Source organism: Ammospiza caudacuta, chromosome 4, assembly GCF_027887145.1.
Source record: "Ammospiza caudacuta isolate bAmmCau1 chromosome 4, bAmmCau1.pri, whole genome shotgun sequence".
In the NCBI taxonomy this organism is placed as follows: domain Eukaryota; kingdom Metazoa; phylum Chordata; class Aves; order Passeriformes; family Passerellidae; genus Ammospiza; species Ammospiza caudacuta.
In genome coordinates this window covers 7,657,649-7,677,329 of record NC_080596.1, presented here as the reverse complement: position 1 = coordinate 7,677,329, position 19,681 = coordinate 7,657,649, and the positions used below count along the sequence as shown (strand labels likewise).

Genomic DNA, 19,681 nt, shown 5'->3' with positions numbered 1-19,681 from the left:
TGGTGAATGACCTGGAGATGTTGGTCCCTGGTCAGATGTGTTCCCAGGTGGCTAAGAAGTTCAGTGACATCCTGGTCTGTGTCAGCAATGGTGTGGCCAACAGGACCAGGGCAGGGATTGTCCCTCTGTGCTCATCGCTGGTGAGGCCGCACCTCAAATCCTGTGTTCAGTTCTGGGCCCCTCACTGCAGGGAGGACATTGAGGGGCTGGAGCGTGTCCAGAGAAGGGAAATGAGGTTGATAAAGGGTCTGGTGCGCAGGTCCTGTGAGGAGCAGCTGGGGGAGGTGAGGGTGTTTAGCCTGGAGAAAAGGAGACTTAAGGGGAAATATCAGTCTCTACAACTGCTTGAAAGGAGGCTGTAGAGAGGTGGGGGTTGACCTTTTCTCTCAGGCAACCAGTGACAGGAAAAGAGGAAATAGCCTCAAGTTTTGCCACGAGAGGTTTGGTTGGGTATTAGAAAAAATTTCTTCACTGAAAGGGTTTAAGCATTGGAACAGGCTCCCCAGGGAAGTGGTAGAGTCACTATCTCTAGAAATAATTAAAAAACAGGTAGACTTAGTGCTATTGGTTTAGTGGTCATGGTGCTATTTGGTCAAAGGTTGGACTTGGGGCCTTGAAGATCTTTTCCAGCCTTTATGATTCTATGATTTCTATACTGCTAGAATTCTAATTTCAGATGCTCAGTGACAAATTTGACTCTTCTGGGTATCATTATCTTAATGCAGCCTCCTGTTCTGTGTATAGAACCAGTGAATCTTCTTTCTACTCTACCTACTCTGCACCTACAAAGAAAGATTAATGGATAACATCATTTTGATGTTAAGTGGTAACTTTTCTAGTAGGAACAATTTATTTGGTGATGCAAAAAAAAAAAAAATCTGAAAATGTTTGGAATATTATGGATTGAAAAGGGAAATGCAGTAATGCAATTTTGTCATTAGAAGCTTCCAAACCCACCATCCTGGTAGAGCAAGAAAAATCATGAGGTTACTAGAAGACAGTAGAACTAGGAGACTATTTTAGATTCAAGACAACCTTGCCATAAGCACAGACAACTCAGAGACTTCTTGACATTCTGATATAATAATGTTTGATCCAGTAAATGAGGGATCATTCTCAAATATTTCTTGAAAAAAATAAAATCTTAAATTATGAGAGCTGTGGTGTTTGCATAGGAAAAAAGGCAAGATATCCTGACTGGGATAGACTGTTAAATTCCTGTGTTGGCCTTTTGCAGCTCTGTTGATTCTTTTTCTACATTGCTTAGCCATCTTTGCAATAGACAGGCTTTTATTTAGCTAGTCACAAGGTTTACTTGAGGTGAAGCACCTTGTTCAGAGATGGTGCTTTGTATCTTACACTGTTGTACCATGTAATTTCACAGAGTAGTCTCTGTTCCACTCTCCAGGCAGTTGAACATCATCTCTGCTTCTCACCCTAGGGAGTGACTAGTTCATTGGCCATGTCATGCAATCATATCACAAAAACCTTGGGGACTGTCAATGTTTAATCTGCCCTTAATGAAGCCTGCCAGATCAGCTTACACTATTTGTCACTATTTTCTGGTCTGGCTGCCAAAGCCTTGGCAATGATTTGTGCCTCTAAAACCAGAAAAGAAATAGGAAGGCTTGCAGTTGTAAGCGTTAACTAAAATTGAAATCCATGAGAAACCCTGGCAGAAATCCACCTTTGATGTGTTTCCTATGTGTTCTAGGCTAGATGAAATCAGTTTGGTTTTAATCCCCATGATGAGTATTCCTTGGCTGAATTTAGGCAAGATCCATGCAGGGACTGAGGCCAGATGTATGGCCTGCTTACTCTCTGGGGTAGACTAGAGTTCAGGAACCCTCAATCTGGAACAGTTACAATGGAGTGAAGGCTTGTGCACAGCACAAAGGTTTGTTAGTGGCCATGCACAGAGCCAGATTGTGTGTTTGTGCACTGAGCTCCCTGGCATTTCTGTTTTATGAGTCACTATGCAGATCCCTGCCAGCTCAGGTGGCCCTGCACCCACATTTATAGACATGGCCTTAAATGCCTAATGGCCATCTTAAATACTTCAGGCAGGAATGTCAGCCTTCAAAACCTGCCACGTAACCCAGGTGTCTGGAGATGCTAAGCAGCAGCAAGGGCTGAGCAGCTGGGCATCTCCATCATACTGTGGACAGACACTGTGCCTGTCCTCTCTGAAGCATTTAGTCTGACAGAGCTCAGAAAGCACCTGTTGAACCCCAGCAAAACAGCTCCTGCCGTCGGGGACACAGAAACCTGATTCTACGCCTAATGAGCAGCCAATTACCGAGGCAGAGATTGGACTTTCCAGGTTAGTGCCTTAAACAACAGCCTGACTACAGGCTATGCAGTGGTCTTTGTTCCCTCCCACATTCCCTTTGCTATTTGCTAATAGCAAGACAGCAGCTTTAGGAGGAATCCGAAGTTACAATAACCTAAAAAGATACAATTAAATAAGGGAATGTTGGTTATGCTTTTATCTGGCTGCTAGGAGATTTGAGCCCAAATCTGTCATCCCTTGAGTTCAGGAACTGGCTCTAATCTCTTCCCCAGTCAGCTTTTTTAAGAAAGGGAACTTAAGAGAATGAGTATGAATGTATGAATCCCAGTTGGAGATGGGCATTTTCCTGCAGTCCAGATGAGGATACCAAGTTCATGGAGAGAATTTAATATCTTGCCATTCACAGTAGCCAAGTTAGACAGCTCTGTGCTAATGTGCTGGCTTTTGTGGGTGTCATTCCTGTGGATTGCTTAAGCACAGAAATCTTGGCAGGAGGATCTGCAGACTGCAAGGCACCTTGTGGTTAGGAGCTGACACCCCTGCCCGTGCCTCTTTGTGAATCTGTCTCTTCCTTTGTTTACTGCTAAGATTTCTTTTCTTCATCCAAAGCATGTCAATTGGAGTAGATGGGGAGTGGGACTTTTTCACTATAATAGGACCATGAGAGAGAGGAGACTGTAGTATGAAAAGCAGCGCAAATCTGATGAGCAGTCAGTGCCCTAGAAATAGAAGTAACCTGTCTGTGTAAAAGCCTGGTATGGAGTTAACTGAGGTGGTGTGACAACAAGAGATTTCCTTTGGAATGAGTGATGTAATATTGTACAAAGGGTTTCTATTGACACTTCTATCTCTGACCAAAGTCATATATAATATTGTGTTGTTAATATATTTTTCCATAGACCTGATGTAATGGTGTGGGCAAAGATGTGGAAAACATAATAAATACTGATGGAATTGACGAAAGACATTTAAAATAACATTTTAAATAACCACTGAAAGTCTGCCTTTCTCAGCTCTATGGTAAACTGTAGAGCTGCTATCATGTTCCATGAGGTGTGCCAAACAATGTGCAGATCATAACAGCTCAATTACAGTTTTTTTTTTCTGATTCTATTTGCTGAGAGGCCATTTTTGCAGATCTTAGACTGTCAAGAGAAGCTTGAGCTCCTAGAGTTATCTAACTCCCTGATGGAAGGAAACTAACAGCAAGTTCACAGGTTACAGCTGCATCTTTGTGTGCCTGAGTCCTGCTATGAATGCAGATCTTTCTTTTTTTTTTAGTCTAACTGCCTTCTCAGCAGTATCTCAGCCTTACAGCATGATTGGAGTTTGAGCTAAGAAGTGTAAGTGCTGTATGTTAACTTACTGGAAGCACAGTGGCACTAGTGAAATGTCCACTTCTGAGCTGTGTGTCCTGTCCTTTGCCTGAGGAAGCCACAGGTGTCCACGAATTGGATACTCAGACTGTCTACATAGACAAAGGAGAGGACTCTAAGTTCATGTTGCTTCCACACTGGAAGCTGGGTAGATGTTGCTTAGCTCAATCCAGAAGTCATGTAACCATGTTGGCGCTGTGCTGTGGTTTTTTGTGTTGGAAGACTTGGCACAGCTATAAAACACAGTTGAGCCTTCTCATTCTATGTCAGATGTTTTCTGCTTTTTAAAAAATAAGCTATTAGGTTCATTGCTTTACCTTGTTGTAATATTAATTTCTCAATTTGTCCCTGTTGCTGTCTTTGTGCAATGTACTCTTTGAAGTTCAAGGTTTTATATAGCAAAATGTCAGAACTACATGAGTTTAAGTGACAAGTGACAGCTCAGCTCTTTCTAATCTGCTTAAGGAATCTTTTCATTTTGTTGCTTTTCTTTTTGAATATATTGACTTTCCTAGAGCCACTAAATATATGTTTCACTTGACATTTGTCTAATTATTCTTTAATTTTGTATATAAGATTAATTCAGAAATTGATGCAGACTTTTGTTGCAAATATTTTCATTTTTTTTTTTTTTTTAATTTTAAAAAGGAAGAGATTGATTGTAATGCTTTGTGGTTGTATGTCCTGTGGATAGAACATGAGAGCCCTGGGGTTTAAAAGTGAAATGCCAGAGAGACCTGACTCCTGTGTTATGTTTGTCTAGGAATGTGATACTTGATAAACCATAAAATTTTCAGTCATGTAAGTTTTAGACTGTATCCTGCTGATGCTGAACTTCCTCAAACACAATTGAAGTTAACACAATGCATCAAATCTTCATTTTTCTGTGTAAAGGAGAGAGAATGTTTAATGGTTTTGCATCTTCATACAACCCTTGAGTTTCACAGACAAAAATGTGTTTGTGTGCACAGCCTCTGGTAAAATACTGCTCTGTGTGATTGTCAGAGTAAATCTGCTGTATAGGTCAATTTGGGTGTTCAGTGCAATTTTTGGAATAGTTTTCTTCTTTAATTTAAAAGTCTAGTGTCTTTTGCCCATTGCAGTGAAACCTCTTTGAGGGATTTTATATTACAATATGTCTGATCACTTGTGGCACCAGCAAGTTTTTTGTGAAATCCTGGCCTTGAACACCTGTTTGGAGAAGCCACATCCCAAACAACACTTCACCTTCAGGCAGTATGAGTCTCTTTTGTAAAAGTATGTCCACCACACAAGAAAGATAAAGGCTGTGGGCTTTGAAGCAATGCTTCATGGCTGCTTTGTCCCACCTGGAGAGTCTCCTTTGCACTGCAGAATGCAGGAAGGAGGACCTTGCTTAAGTTTTGGAAAAATGTTCTGTAGGCCAGGTGCTCTCTCTTGTTCATCTTCTTAATAGAAGGAGGGAAGAAAAATCAATCTTCTGTGTATATTAATGTGGTTCATGCTAATAACATGCTAGGCTGACAGGTCAGGAGAGATACCAATCCACTGAGTCACTACACAGATATTGCCAAGGTAGGATTCTAGCAAAGTTTCCCCAACAGTGTTGTTCAAGCTGAAATCACCAGTTTTATGTCATATTGATCTGGTAGCTTTGCCTTCTTAACAATTTGACTTTTGATTAGTGTAACCAGGATAAGGGTTATCTGCAAGGGTTGCTGCAGGTAGAGGAGGGATGGGAGGCACCTACCTACCTGTTTCACCAGGGTCACAAAACATTGATGTGCCCCCCAACCAGGCAGATCTTTACTTGCTGACTTAGGAGGCTCACCCTGCCCAGGCCCATTGCTGGGACCCTAACATCCCCCTGTCCCTAACATCATCTGACAGACCTGCCCTGCCCTCCCCACCAGGGCTGTGCGTCTCTGAGCTGAGAAGAGAGTCATATAAACAGCAGTGTGCCTTCTCTTTTCTGCTGTACTGCTCGCTACACTGACTCACTGACTCACACAGCTCCTTTCAGGCACTTCCTCGAGTTTTGACGTAGTATGATTTCATAGTGCAGGGTAAGTGACTTTGAAGCTGATATTTCAGTTTTGAGTGGGGTGGATGTAAGCAGTATTTGGGCTTACATCATTAAATGAGGTCCTGGTTGCTGGAAGAATAAACATAGAGAGAAAAATTTGACTCTGCAAGATGCAATATTGATTGCTGCAGTGAGCCATGATGTCAAGTCTATGCTTCCCTTCCTCCTTGCTTCCCACAAGTGCTAAATAATAGACTTGTTTACTGGCATTTGCAAATTATTTTGCCTTTTTGAATGATGCAATGACATGCCCCCTATATTCTCATTTAATTTGTAACACCATTTGGATTTTTTTTATCCTACATTTCTAATGCAATTTTTAAATAACTGTATTTCCTGCCCCCCAGACAAATCAGCTCTAATTTTATAATGAGAATTTCAGGGTTAGAATATTTTTTAAAAGAATCTAGGCCATATACATTATGTAAGGTTACCATAGTAACAGTTTCTCCGAGGGGAAAACCGACTGTCCGTAGTTTCCACAGAAACCACTCCCTGCTGAGAAGGTGCCTCCAAGGGAAGTGAAAGGAATATAAATGAGAGAGAGAGAAAAAGACGCGCACAGATGTCATATGACCTCTGCGGCATCCCTGCACTGTTGCAGATCCAACCCAGCGTTTCTGGGTTTGTTTTCAGTTTGTTGTTTTTGACTGCATGAGTGGCACCTTCTCTTGTCATGTAAAGTCTGGCTGCCCTTCCCTGGCGTGGAACTGGTTTTACAGCTGGAGGTACGGCGATGCTCCACCTTGGCAGTGAACTGACCACAGCAGATACTAAAGTCCAGTGCTCTAGGAACCACTGTGCATGGGAGAATTTAAATGGTAAAAGAGAATTTCCCCTCTTTTTTATTAACTTTTTTTTTTGCCTGAAAGAAGTCAGCTAAGACAAACAGGTATGGAAATGCTTCCTTCTAGAGAGAAACAGGAGAGAAGGGAAGCTCAACTAATTTGTCAGTTAATGGTTTTGTTCTTTTGGGGTACAAGCATACACTGCTAGGAAAAATGTATTCTGAAAGGAATAAAAAAACTCAAGTCCTAGGATTTGTTAACTGATAGGGAAAAAAAATGGTAAAATGTCTTTAATGTACTTTAATATCACTGGGGCAAGTATGGATTAACATTTCTGAAATCATTTTGCTCTTATTCTTTTCATGAACAGCGTTGATTTGTTTTGGCTTTTTTTCTTCAAAGGCAATAAAACTGTGACATTCATTCAAGGCTTAGTGCAGCCATAACTACAGATTAACGCTCTGGCTACTTCATCCTGTCATCTCTCTGCTGCTTTCTGGGGAAAGCAGGCTGACATGGTTATTAAATCTGGCAGCTGTGTTGTATGCACATGGGAAGCAAGTAGAGCACAGCATATAGAAAATGAGTAGCTTTCAGATAGCAGCCTTCATTTCACTGCTGCAAGACTTGAAAGGCAGCCTAAAAAGCTCTTTCTCTTCTTTGTAATCACCAGTCGCTGGATCAGTGCGCAAATATCACAAATACAGTTGCAAATGTAAGTATTCCTTGCCTGTGTGGTGCTTTCAGATTGCTAATTAAGGTTTCTACCTTAGTCTTCTTCTTGAAAAAGCAGAGAGATGAAAGCTGAAAACATCCTGACAGGGGAAGCTTCTCTGCAGTATTGTTCTGGCTTTCAGTGGAAGAGCTGCTGAGGGAAAGGGATGCTTGAAAGCTTTCCAGAACAAATAGTTTGCAGTTGTGTTTGTTGATTTTGGGGATGTCTCCTTGCTATTTTTTCTGCAAGGGGAGAAGTCCAGCAAATGCTGGTACTTACAGAGAGATGTTTTTCTGCTTAGATTAGATATACAGCAGGAATAGATAGTTTGGGAGTACATAGAAGAAAAATTTTCCACGGTATTTTTCACCTGGAATCTTTTTTAAAAAAATCCATAAATGCAGACCCGGACTTCTCATTAAGGAACTTGACAGTACCTTATTTTCAGAAGCACAAACAAATAGTCATCATAAGGGGCACCAGCAAGTCTGCATCTGACCTGATAAGAACAATGAACATAGCACAGTGAGCAATGCATGTTTTTCACCCATCTCATTCTGTCTGTACAGGAAACGATCTTTATCTGCCACAGTGGCATCAAGACAGGATAGTAAGGTGGTTGGGAATCAGTGGAGCTGAAGGTTTCTCAGTGTTGTGGTGATATTGTAAGGAAGAAAATTGATACTTGTCAGTTTATTTTTGGTCTCATAGCGCTGAAGAAGTAGTATGTTGGTTTTTATTCTCCTTTCTAATTCAAAGTTTCTGTATTGCCATTGTCCTATCGAGTATATGGCTAATGAATTCTTACTGTGCTGTGCACGAAATCTGCTTCTTGAAAACAGCCTGTGATCATTACCAATTATAAATAGTAGTCAGATAACTACAAAAGAAATGCAGGCTGTAGCAAATTTGTTTCAATTGCTTTGTCATGTTTCTTGCTTTATTTACAGTTTTTGTTATTTCCTGGGGACCAGTGGTACTGTCAGTTTTTCATGAGCCATGTGAGAATGCCACTTGCACAGTTAACAGGTGACTGCCATTAAGTGAATAGGGAGAGAATATGTGTGTAGTTTGCTGCAATAGAGGACTAAACATATTCATGGTATAACCCATAATGATGCTGTAACACAGGTATTTGGTGACTGTTGTGTTTATTAGCTGCTTTTGAAATATTTCTGCCTCATCTTACAGATGTATATGTATAAATGCCTGTCTTCACTGTAGCAAGTAAAAGCTGATTTTGAAGCTTCCTTTTCCTTCCTCTTGTCTCCTTTTTTCCCTCATAGACATAAATTCGTAGCTTCCCTGAAACTTAGTTGTGAAGATGGTAATTTTTAACGACAGCTGCGGAGCTCAGCTTCCCGAGCCTCAGTGGCAGCCAGCCAGCTGCTGAGACAAGTGGTGACCTTTCAGGACAATGTCTCTCACAAAAATGTCAAAATATTAAAGTGGCAGACATCAAATGCCATGTGTGTGGAGAAGGGCAGTCATCTGGCAGGCTTTCAGCTGAAGACAGTTAATCCACTGCTTGTTTGGATTATACATTGAAAGCCCCTGCCTAAGTCTCTCAAATATAGAGAAATTATTCATATGTGTCCTGAATAATTTCAGAAGTCCTTCTGGGAAGATTTGGGACATGGATGGAAAATTTCAGAGCTGTTTTATTTAAAATCTATTCAGGCATCTTCCTGACAGATATCCTGAAAAGGTTTTGGCCTTTAACTTTGCTGTTTACATCATACACCAGTTTTGCTCCCCAATCTCTTATCCAGAATGTAAATGGATCCTGATGAAGCTTAAGCAAAGTTCATTGATGTGCACAGGATGCTGAAATTCTGATAGCACGTGCACTGACTTTTTAGGCATATGTTCACCGAATATTAAGCAATCCCCTGCAGTTTTTGGTGCTGCAGCCCTGAGCTGAAATCTCATTTGCTACTACATGCATCAATGCTTTGTAACTTTCTCTGAAGACACTGAGGTGTGAGCGCTCCCGTGCTCACTGGTGTGTCAGATTCTCAGATACCTTTACCCCTGGTAACAGATCAGTGACACTGATAGGGTACCTCAGTGGTTTCAGCCCTGCTGCATAAATATTTCTGGGAGGTGTGAAACCTTGGCTTGTAGGAAAGGCAGGCAGAGTGCATGGCTGATCAGGGAACAAACCTGTTCACCTTGTGCTTGACCTCTCTTGGAGAGTAGGAAGGTGAACACCAGTAACTGCTCCAGGCCAGTCTTGTCCAGCCGGTTTGCAACTGGCCACAGTTCAAGAGAATTTTCAATATTCTCCTTGCAAAGCACAGGGTGAGCTGCCAACACGGATAACCCCTGCAAAGCATTAAATATTTAGATTTAATAGTGCCAAATCCATTGCTACTTACCAAGACACCGAAAAGGAAAATAGTTTTTTCCAGTATTTCTTTCCTTTTTTCCTCCTGTTTCAAGGTAGGAGTTCTATGTCACTCCAAGTTTTTTGTCTTACTACAAGCAAGCAGCTTTTTAAAATTTTGTTTTAGTGTTCTTCCCTTCTATTCATAGAGGAAGTGTTTCCTCCCCCCTCTGCTCTTTAAAACTGGGAACACTGCATTCCATGATCACCTTCTCTCTACTGTAGTATAGGAAAGGCTATGTATCTGTGTTGGTCTTTTCTTTCCAGTTAGTATTCTGTGATCCCTTCTCCTTTCTCCTAATTCCCTACAAGAAGAATTCTGAGGCAAATGAACTAGGTAAGGACAAATTTCCATAAACATCTTACAGTAGTTAACTCCTCCTTCCCTTCCTTTCTCCTTTCCCTTTTCTTCCAAATTTTACCTGCTTTCATACAAACATTGCTGTTATTTGAGAATTACTAAGATATAAAAATCTGTTAGGAAGAACAACATTATGCTCATTTAGTTGAGGAATAAAAAAGAAGCTAAGGCATCAGTTAATGTAACTTAACATAGCTCAGATACCTAGGCTGAGTTTTGGATTTTGATTTTCAAATGAGAAGCCACACATAAGCCCAATCTATTTAATCATCTGATAATGTTGAAGAAAAAAATAAATAGGGATGCTGCTATTTTCTGTGAGCTTTGCTTGAAGAAAAAAATCTGAGAAAAATAACTGCAGCAGCCATAATTTCTTTTAAATCAAATTATTCAGGACTTGGTTGTTTCCCAAGAACTGTGCAGTGTCAGATTGATTCAGTGCAGTTCATTAAACATCTGTCAGTATACCTCATATGAAATTCTGACTTGCATCAATGGCATTATCATTTCATTCTGCATTTATTTTATTATTGCTCTTTGCTATTTCTGCAGCATCTAGGGATACTGGTTTTTGTTACTGAGCTAGGTATTGTACAAAAACAGAAGGTAATCCTTGCCCCCAGACTGCTTACAAGCTCTATTACAAATAAATTGAAACCTTCTTTGCACTCACTTACTACCTTTCTTGTCTTTATCTTCATTCAGAACACAGATGTTGGTACTGTGTTATCTGAACTGGTCTTTAGGATACCAGAATTTGCTTAGACATAGGCTTGAAATTACAAGTAATTAAAATTAGGGAATGACATACACTTACTGTGACCTTATTTTAAAGCTGTCATACTGGTTCACTGAAAGTATCTCCCTTTAGGCTGTTAGTATTTAGGTATTAAGTTAATGAATTATATTAATTGAAATTAACTCAACTGACCAAAACATGGTTATAATTACAAAATATTTCTGGACCACCAACAAAGATTTTCCTTAAAATTAACATGCTATTGCCAATTACTAAGTTAATAAGATTCATTATAAACTTAATTACTAAGGTAATAATATTCATTATTAAGTTTAATGAAGTATGTTTACTTTTGATTATTTACAGAATCTAAATTTCAATGTTGATTATTCACATGAAATAGCAGCAGCATGACACATGACCATCACACACTAATTGACTCATGGAAGATGTACTGTGATTTGGGGTGGACAGTAAGGTTCACAATATGGGTGAGATGAGAGTCTCACAGATGAGAATATTCATTTGCATTTTCTGTAAGACCAATTCTCCCCATCACTCTGCTCCTTATCCATCTTACAAGTAGATTTCAGGAGCAGTCACACATCTGTTAACATCACCTTTTCTACTACCTTTTGTTTGGATGATATGGTGTAAGGTACACACTAGTTTTGATACTCATAAACTAGGACTAAACTGCCATCTGAAGTCAGTCAGGACAACTCTGTAGTTCACAAAGCCCCATTAAAACACACTATTTCATGCTGAAGGTACTTTATGTGTTCAATTTTTACACTCTTCAGATCATCTTTCACAAAGCAAGACTGTAGCATGTGAATACAAACTGTAACTTAACTGAGTAATGTAATCAACATATCTGAGCCCAAAGGCAAATTTATTCTCCCTGGAAATGTGCATCACATAAACCACTATGATTTCTAAGAGCCATTTTTATTTTGAGGTGATAAATCTAGTTGTATATGCAGGAATAAAAAATCTGAAGGATCCCAGAGGGCCAAATCACAGTTGAAAATATATTCTACTTTGAATTTCCTAGGATTTTTATATTTCATTTTGAAATTATAATTCATGATATCTCTTTTTGCATTGACACCACAATTTGTACCACTTTAGTGACATATTAAAAATGAAATTTAAATTTATTCTGACAGTGTCACTGTTGTTCCTTCCATAAAGCAGTTGAAAGGATTTACACAAATGCAAGCTAACAAACATGAAGGGATGTTGTACTCCTCAAATGACTTTTTCTTTTTTCATACAGGGAATGATGAATAAAAGTCTGAAAGATTATTTGCAAGCATGCAATTAATCATAAATCCAGCTTGATCTGGATGGATAAAACAGTAGTATTTCAATCTGGTTAGTATTTTAAAAGGATTTTGCAGAAGTCATTAGGCTAGGAATATTAAGATGGGTACCTCTTTTCTTATGAGACAATAACGTGATTCCCAAAGGGATAAACTGGAAGGTCAAAGACAAAACAGTTTAACCCCAGGAATGGTATGGATTACTCTTAAGAACGTTCTGAAATCCTCTCCTGCCATTCATTTATTTCAAAGCATTCCTAAAAGTAATGACCTAATTTTAAAGATAGTAAATCAGAAATAACCAAAACACTAAAGCTTGTTTGTCTTTTTGAAACATGGGTTGTCTTAATTTAAAAGCTTCAGTACTTTTGAGTCTCCTTTACCTATCTAGAGGAGCAATTGAAAAATGGGTTTTTCCTGTTTTTTGCTATTCTGTTTACCCCCACTCTTCAATTCAGTGGGAATTGAAGGGCCCTTTTTAAGAAAGTAGGGAGTTTGCAGACTGATCTTGAGCCACCTCTGTTGAATACTTTGTAATCAACCAGCTTCTGTTGTTATTTGGAAATAGGTTCACTGAAATAAGTGATTTTAGCAGAATGCAGAGTAGATCCTGCGGGATGTCATGGCTACATTTCTGAAAGAGGAAGTTGACATCAACTCCCTTGGCATTCTGAGTGTTGCCCTACTGACATACCTGAAATCCATAGGTTGCCATAGCTTTGTTACAGTATGTGTGGCCCTCAGATTTTTAATTAGTCAGTAGTAATTGCTATGTAAAAGTAAAGCAATGAGGTTGAAAATTGATTAAAGAGTTAGATAACTAACAGCCAAATTATTTTAGTATGTTTGCAGTTCCCAGGACAATATGCTTACTAACCTTGGGCCAAGATATAGCCATCCTAAAAGTGAATGCAACTCATACTGCATATTCCCATGGCAAAATTTTACCCCAAATGGGCTTCCAGCCATCAGTGTCCCTACTAGGTGGATTGGCCAAAGTACTCTTTTTCTCTATGAAATTAATAGTGTATGCTTTAAAATGAGAAATCAAGAATTTGTTCAGCTTTTCTTTTGTTTTCGAGAACATGTTGAGAGTAAACATAGTGAAGCTTGTAACATAGATGCCATTGTATAATGCTTATAATGAATAACATGCTATGACATCAGAGGTCTTCTAGGAATCAATAATTATTGATGAGGAAATAAGTAATTATTTTCACTGTAATTATCAGGAGACATGTGATGATTTGCTTTGGTTCTGGCCTTGATTGTTCATGCACTGAAATCATATTTGCAGTTAATTACTTCTTTTCCAGAAATGTTCATAGCTTGTTCAGCATCAGAGAGTGTAGGTAGGGGAGGACCACCATGTAAAACACTTCTGGTTTTTGGGAAGTATGAGTTTGTCCTTTTGGGAAAACAAAAGGCCTCACCATTGGCTTACAGAAATGCTTTTTAAAATGGTTCTGTGCTTGAAATGTTTTCTGAAAGTTTTTTTTTTTTGCTTTATTCTTGAAGATGTGAGGGCAGATAGACACATCTGAGTGCAAGCGCTATGGAGAGCAGAAAGCAAAAATCTCTATTTGATGTTCCTTGATGCTCAGCCAGCTAACTCTAGCAGAAACCAGAGCTGATGTTATGATTTATGGAGCTGGGAAAAAATAGCTTAGATCCTTGAGCAAGAGAGACCCCCCCCCCCCCACTCTGATCCTATCATATAGAAAGCATTTTCCTGTAAATATTCTTCCCCCCTGTCACTGAGGAAAGTTTGAGTGTTTTCAGAGCAACAAGTGGTACAACATCACAATGTAATTTGGGATTTTGATGAACTATCTAAATAAAGGTGTTAATATAGTGCCTTTATAAAGAGATCCCTTCAGCTGATTGCTTTTATCAGATATGGGGATTAAAAGTAGGTATAGGGCTGCCTGTCACTGTCAGGGCAATTCCTTAGGCCAGTGGGTCACTGTCTCTTCACAGGACTGTTTGTCAGTGGGTATGTGTAATACCATAGTCCATAGCACTTTGTTTATCTGATTCAGAACAGATGCTCAAATCACACAACTTCCATGAAGGAGGAATTGACAAGAGTGCAGCTGGGGTGAGGATGGTACAAGAAACTCTATCCATCATTCCCCAAGAGTCACAATGAATGGCTTAATTGTTGCTGCTAACAATTGTTGGTCATTTTTATTTGCTATAGCCAAAGTATGATTCCACTAAGAGCCAGCTTGGGGAAGTACAGTGACAGGGCAGTCTCTTTGTTCTGTTCACTTGGCATCATTCACTGAATAGATTCCACTGGCTTTATCTGGACCAAGACCTTCTACTATTGCTCACCTGCAAAGCATGCTGCTTGACCACAGTGAGATCTTGAGCTGGCTACCATAGTTGAAATTAGGAAGGAACAGTGAGGAAATAGTACAGTATGCAATAAAATCAGCAGGATTTCATACTGGGGAGTTTCTGTAAAACAGTATGTCTTCTGAGAATGCTGCCCATGGGAATACTTCTCCTACCAGAGTTCCCTTCAGTGCCTTGTGAATTTAGTCTTTCATTGAAGTGGATTGGATGTATGTGGTTTAATATCGTCCTCTATTGCAAGGTTTGTATTTAAGAGATGCTACACAAGCACTAGGAAAGGACAGAAAGCAGGCTGCCAGTATCACCAAAAAATTCATCTCCCAAGTGAGTATGCATTGGGTCACAGTGAGGTTAATGTGCATATTCATGTGATGTTAAAAAATTCATTGTCTGGGTTAAAGCCTCTCCCTATTGTTTAGTATCCTACTGAAAAGCTGAGGATTTTCATAGTTCTCAAAGACACCTGAATTTTTGTCACACAAAGTGACCTGATTTTTCTTACTCTTGTTCTCAGAAACAATTCAATTTTGGCTGATTTTTCTTTTTTTAATGAGGCAGACGTCTAGCATGAAAAATTTCATGCTAGCCAGTGAAGGCTGTCAGTCTCTTAAAAGCTGAAATAGGGTCACTTAATGGAGAAATATAAAATTACCATGTTTATAGATTATAGTATTAAAATGCACAATCAACAAAAAATTCTGCTCTGGGCAAACATCATGGTATTCAGTACCTCTGTGTAACAAGGAAGTTCCTAAGTATAGCTGTAGGAAGACTTCTTAGAAAAACACCCCAAATGGTAATTTGTTCTGTTGAGGATGATATTAAATATCTCTGTGGGTTCTTCCCCTTCTCAAAAGTGACATTGGAACTTATTGTGGAGTCTGAAATTGCTATGGAGGAGGAAAGAAGGGAAAGGAAAAAAGACTGGACCATCTTCAGTTGAAATGCTGCTGAGAAGGTTTAACTTTTTTCCTCATTCACAAGTTAAACAGAGTTTTGACTCTGCAGAATATTTGCTTTTCAGAATGCATGTGACCTGTATTGTAGACACCAGTGTTCTTGAATCCTCTGGAATATCAAGGGGTTTTAGATGTCATCATATCTATGGATGCCAGTGGGATGAATTCAAGATAAGATTCTGGCTGACTTGTAGTTTTTTATGTCTTTGACCTGACCTTAAAATGACCAAGAAATATAGCTTTAAAATAACTGCATGAATGTGAGCAATTGCTGAATTTTAGCAATTACAATGCAATAATCATTGCCTCCTTCTGTGAGGTCTCTCAGCTTGAGCTTGAGTCGGAAACCAACCAAGAGCAAACAAAATCCTTTCAATGCAAGAAGCCTCCTTTAAATGTGCCATGTTGCTGACCTTGACAAGCAGGCAGAAAAGCACAAGTGAATGCACACAAAGTTTCAAGGCCTGCTGTTCATCCAGACCCTGGGTCCTGTGCAGTATTACCTCACACAGATTTTGTTCCTTGCATGCAAAATCGAATCACAGTGTGTGAGCTATAATTTAATCCATGTTGCAGCCTGGATGAACACAGAGGCCCTGGTGGAGCACTGTGGTGCAGTTGGGCAGCTCTGGCTGTTTTAACAGGATCAGGGGATCCTTGCTAAAGGAATGAGGCAGAATAGAGCAATAAGAAGAATACATGCTGGAAGAAGTGGCACCTTTTTTTTTTCATAAAAAGCTCTGTTAAATAGGAAAAAAAAACCCAGACTGACATGGAACTGATTTCATAATACTAAAAAAATACCATAGTGATACTGGATGCAGGTTATAGAAATTGTAATTTAATTTCATGCTATGTATCTTCAGGAAACCCTTACTAATTTGGGTAGCATTTGCATTGCTTTTGCATATACACTTTTATTTATTTGCTTGAGCTAGAATATACAGTATCTCCAAGCTTCTTTGCTGGCTAGGTAATATTTCAAAAGACTTTGTTCTCCCCAGTTAACATTTGCAAGTAACGTATCTAGAATGTTTTGCTTTCAATTAAAAATTATGTATTTTGGTTGATTTTATACTCAAATTGTATACTCATAATACTAAATAATTAAATGATATGTCCTTTATACTTTCATATTAATTAATTAAAAGCATATTCTTATGTAGATTTCTCCCTGTAATTTACAGTTGCTATATAAGCATACAATCTCATATAAATACTTTCTTATGGAGAATCTGTTTTAAATACGTGTAGAACTCATACAAAAATATGTATTTCTGAAGAGTTTTAGAATTCTATTAATTCAATTTCTTTTCAAATCAGTGAGCAGCTATTGACCAGAGCTCCATCCTTTCAGTATGCATTAGTTTTGTAAGTTTGCTTGAATTTTGTAGACCATACAGAATTTTTTTGGTAGGTGCTGTCACTCTGAAGTGAGCCATTTGTCTATGAACTTCTTGGTAGTTGTTATTACCTTTAATTAGAATCTTTGTATGCTCAGTCTGCTGATGTTGTCTGTTATCCATTCTTACCCAGGTTCTTATATGTGTGACTGACTGAAGAATTATTCTAGGATTATTTGACCCCCAGTTCCATTTTCTTAGGCTGCTGTAAAATGGCACGGCATAATTAAATCCAGACGTGGGTAGGGTTTGGTTCTGATTACATGACAGTTTTAGCCTTTTTACTACTTGGATCAAGGGGTAAAAGATAAAAGTTTTAGCTTTTAATTGAGTTCTCCTGCATGGCTGACGTTTGTAGTATCTTTAAAATTAAAGTATTCTTTTCCTCTCCTGCTGCTCAGAATACCTTTATGACAGAGCTTTGCTTGAGATCTAGTATGTCCCTGGTTTTTGGAGGGGATGGGTTGTCACAAGGAACTTGACTTGAGAGCACCTGGAATTCATTAAAATTCCTCTTACTAGCTTGTTATATGAGAATACTGAAAACTTGGCCTGTTGTGTTTGCTTGCAGGCTTATATAGGACACACCACTTTCTCTCTGGATTTCTGTGTCCAAATGAATGATTCTGACCTTTGTTGTGCCTCTGCAGTTTCAAGCAGTTAAATTATTTCAGTGTTTCCACCTGCTTGGTAACTGGCACGCTTCATCTAGGCTTGCTGGGTAGAAAGGGAAATAGGAGTAAGTTAGGTATAGCAGTTTTTTGGTACCCCAGTCACTCTTATTCAGCAAGAAGGCATAAAATGCATCAGTAGTGTCATTCAAGGAGAGGTAAACTCCTGATCCACACTGGGAGAGGGGAGGGACAAGTCACATCTGCACCACTGGGCACAGACCACTCTGGCCATTATTCAGGGGGTGTGTATGTGTGAAGGGAGTTAATTCCTTTTAGTTCCTGAATAAATCCGTGGCTGACCTCATTGATGTGACAGTGAAATCAGCAGGAGTTCTCATATGCTTGACAGAAAGGCATGTATTAAAGTGCTTTCTTTGAACCAAGGTCACTGCATCGCTAATCTGAGCATTTTTCCTGTGATGGGCAAATCCCTCTTGGTCTCTGAGCATCCTTTGCTCTAGTTGATGCAGGAATTTGGTTCTGTGCCAAAGAAGCAAGTGGAATATTTACTGCTGAGTTCACGATGAATAGGGTTTCTTATGGGAGCAGGAACCACAGCTATCTTGAAGGCAGTCTTCTAATTAATGCTGTTTGTTGTATAACAGCAAGGTCTTCACAAAAGAGTTCTTTTGGAAATTTCCCTTGTGTTCTTCTGTCTGAGCAAGAACACAGCCCACAGAGGGGTGAGAAACTGGAGAGGTGATATTTTTCTTGTGACAAAGGCCATACAAAATAAGGAATTTGTCAGTTCCAAAAATACCACTGGAAATGTTTATACTGTTATATAGGAAAGCATTCCTTGGAGACAAGTTATCTTGTAATTTGAAATTAGGATGGATGTGTGTGCTGCTGGGTCTGTGCCTATTTTTTGGCTCTTTGTCAGCATACCTGACACTCTGAACAAAGATCTGTTCCAAAGCCAAAGCATCTGTCCTTCTGAAATATTTTTTTTTACTCTAAACCTAATCAGAGATAAGGAATGTTTCAGCATGATTTGCAAAACCCTTCTAGAAGTGCATGAATCGCCCCATAACAACAGTGAAATTTAAATGTTGAGTCTAGATTAATTCACAGAATTTAACTGAGAAATGTCTGCAGTGTAGTATAGCAAGGCTTAAGGTAGCTAATAGCCAGCTTGAATATATAAGCCAGTGATGGCAGCATGGTGCCCAAGACAGGCTAATTTGCTTTGCTTCTTGATTGAGTTTTCTGCTGCTTTACCAGCATGTACATTAGACAGATATTTCAGAAGTAGCTTTGACACTTCTTGCTACCTTGCTGTCACAGATCTGCCTATAAAAACCTTAAGGCTCAAAAACTCTGACTACCCAAATTCCAGGTGAGATGAGAACTGAGGCCATTGGTCTGCAAATAAGGTAGAGCACAACTGAATGCGAAACAGAGGGCGTGTGCAAAGAGTAGTTTGTACTTGAAAGGCCTCCTCTGAACTCTGTGACAACTGAGGCCTGTGAAACATCTCTCACCAGGAAATGGGACACAAAGAAGCTAGGCAGAAAACTTGCTTAGATGGACTTTAAACTTGTAGGTTTACTGTGCTCTACAGTGCCAAAGTTAATCTTTACCCATAGTGCATGGATTTTTGGAGGTATATCTCCTTTTATTAGTGCATTTGTGTTGTGTTTTGAATGAGTGACCTTTGAGGTGGTAGGAAATTTTAAAAAACACTTATCTTGCCAAAGTAGTTATCCTGTTTATTTGCTTTCAAAGGATATATTTCTTAAGTCAGCTGTGAAAATAAAAAGTTTCTATGTCTGAAATGTCTTCAGTGAGAGCCTCAAAGAACTGTAACTGTATGCACACAGAACTTCTGTGAAATAGGTAAGACATACTATTACCACATTACAAGGGGATATAAAAAAATGAAATCACAGGTGCAGATCTAACTAGAACACCAGTGATAATCATGACAGCTGTTGATGTACATCAGCTGTATAACCTTAGTTTCTTTCCACACAGCTCCTAATGCTAGAATTGTGTTTTTAGTTACAGTTACTCTGCTGCTTTCCCACTCCTGTTAAGCAGAGAAGAGGTCTCTTGGTTCAGTGTGGTGTTATTTACACTATTAAGTTGCTGCAGGTATCTGTTTGATCTGATCCTTGGTGTGGCATTACTGATGAGGTTGAAGGAACTATTCTGTCTTGAAGACAGGCAGATTCTGGATGGAAAGCTGGCACATTAGGGGGAGATTCCAGCAATCATTCAGCAG

General features: G+C 39.2%; 1 protein-coding gene across 1 annotated transcript in view; it reads left to right on the top strand.

Annotated features, from left to right (window-relative positions):
• The first annotated feature begins 6,399 nt into the window (after positions 1-6,399).
• The window catches only part of TRIM2 (tripartite motif containing 2), an 87,507-nt gene continuing 74,225 nt past the window's right edge, over positions 6,400-19,681 (top strand). Inside the window, exon 1 of the mRNA XM_058803446.1 lies at positions 6,400-6,555. The gene's annotated coding sequence lies outside the window, so the exon portion shown is untranslated. The remainder of the gene's footprint in view (positions 6,556-19,681) is intronic.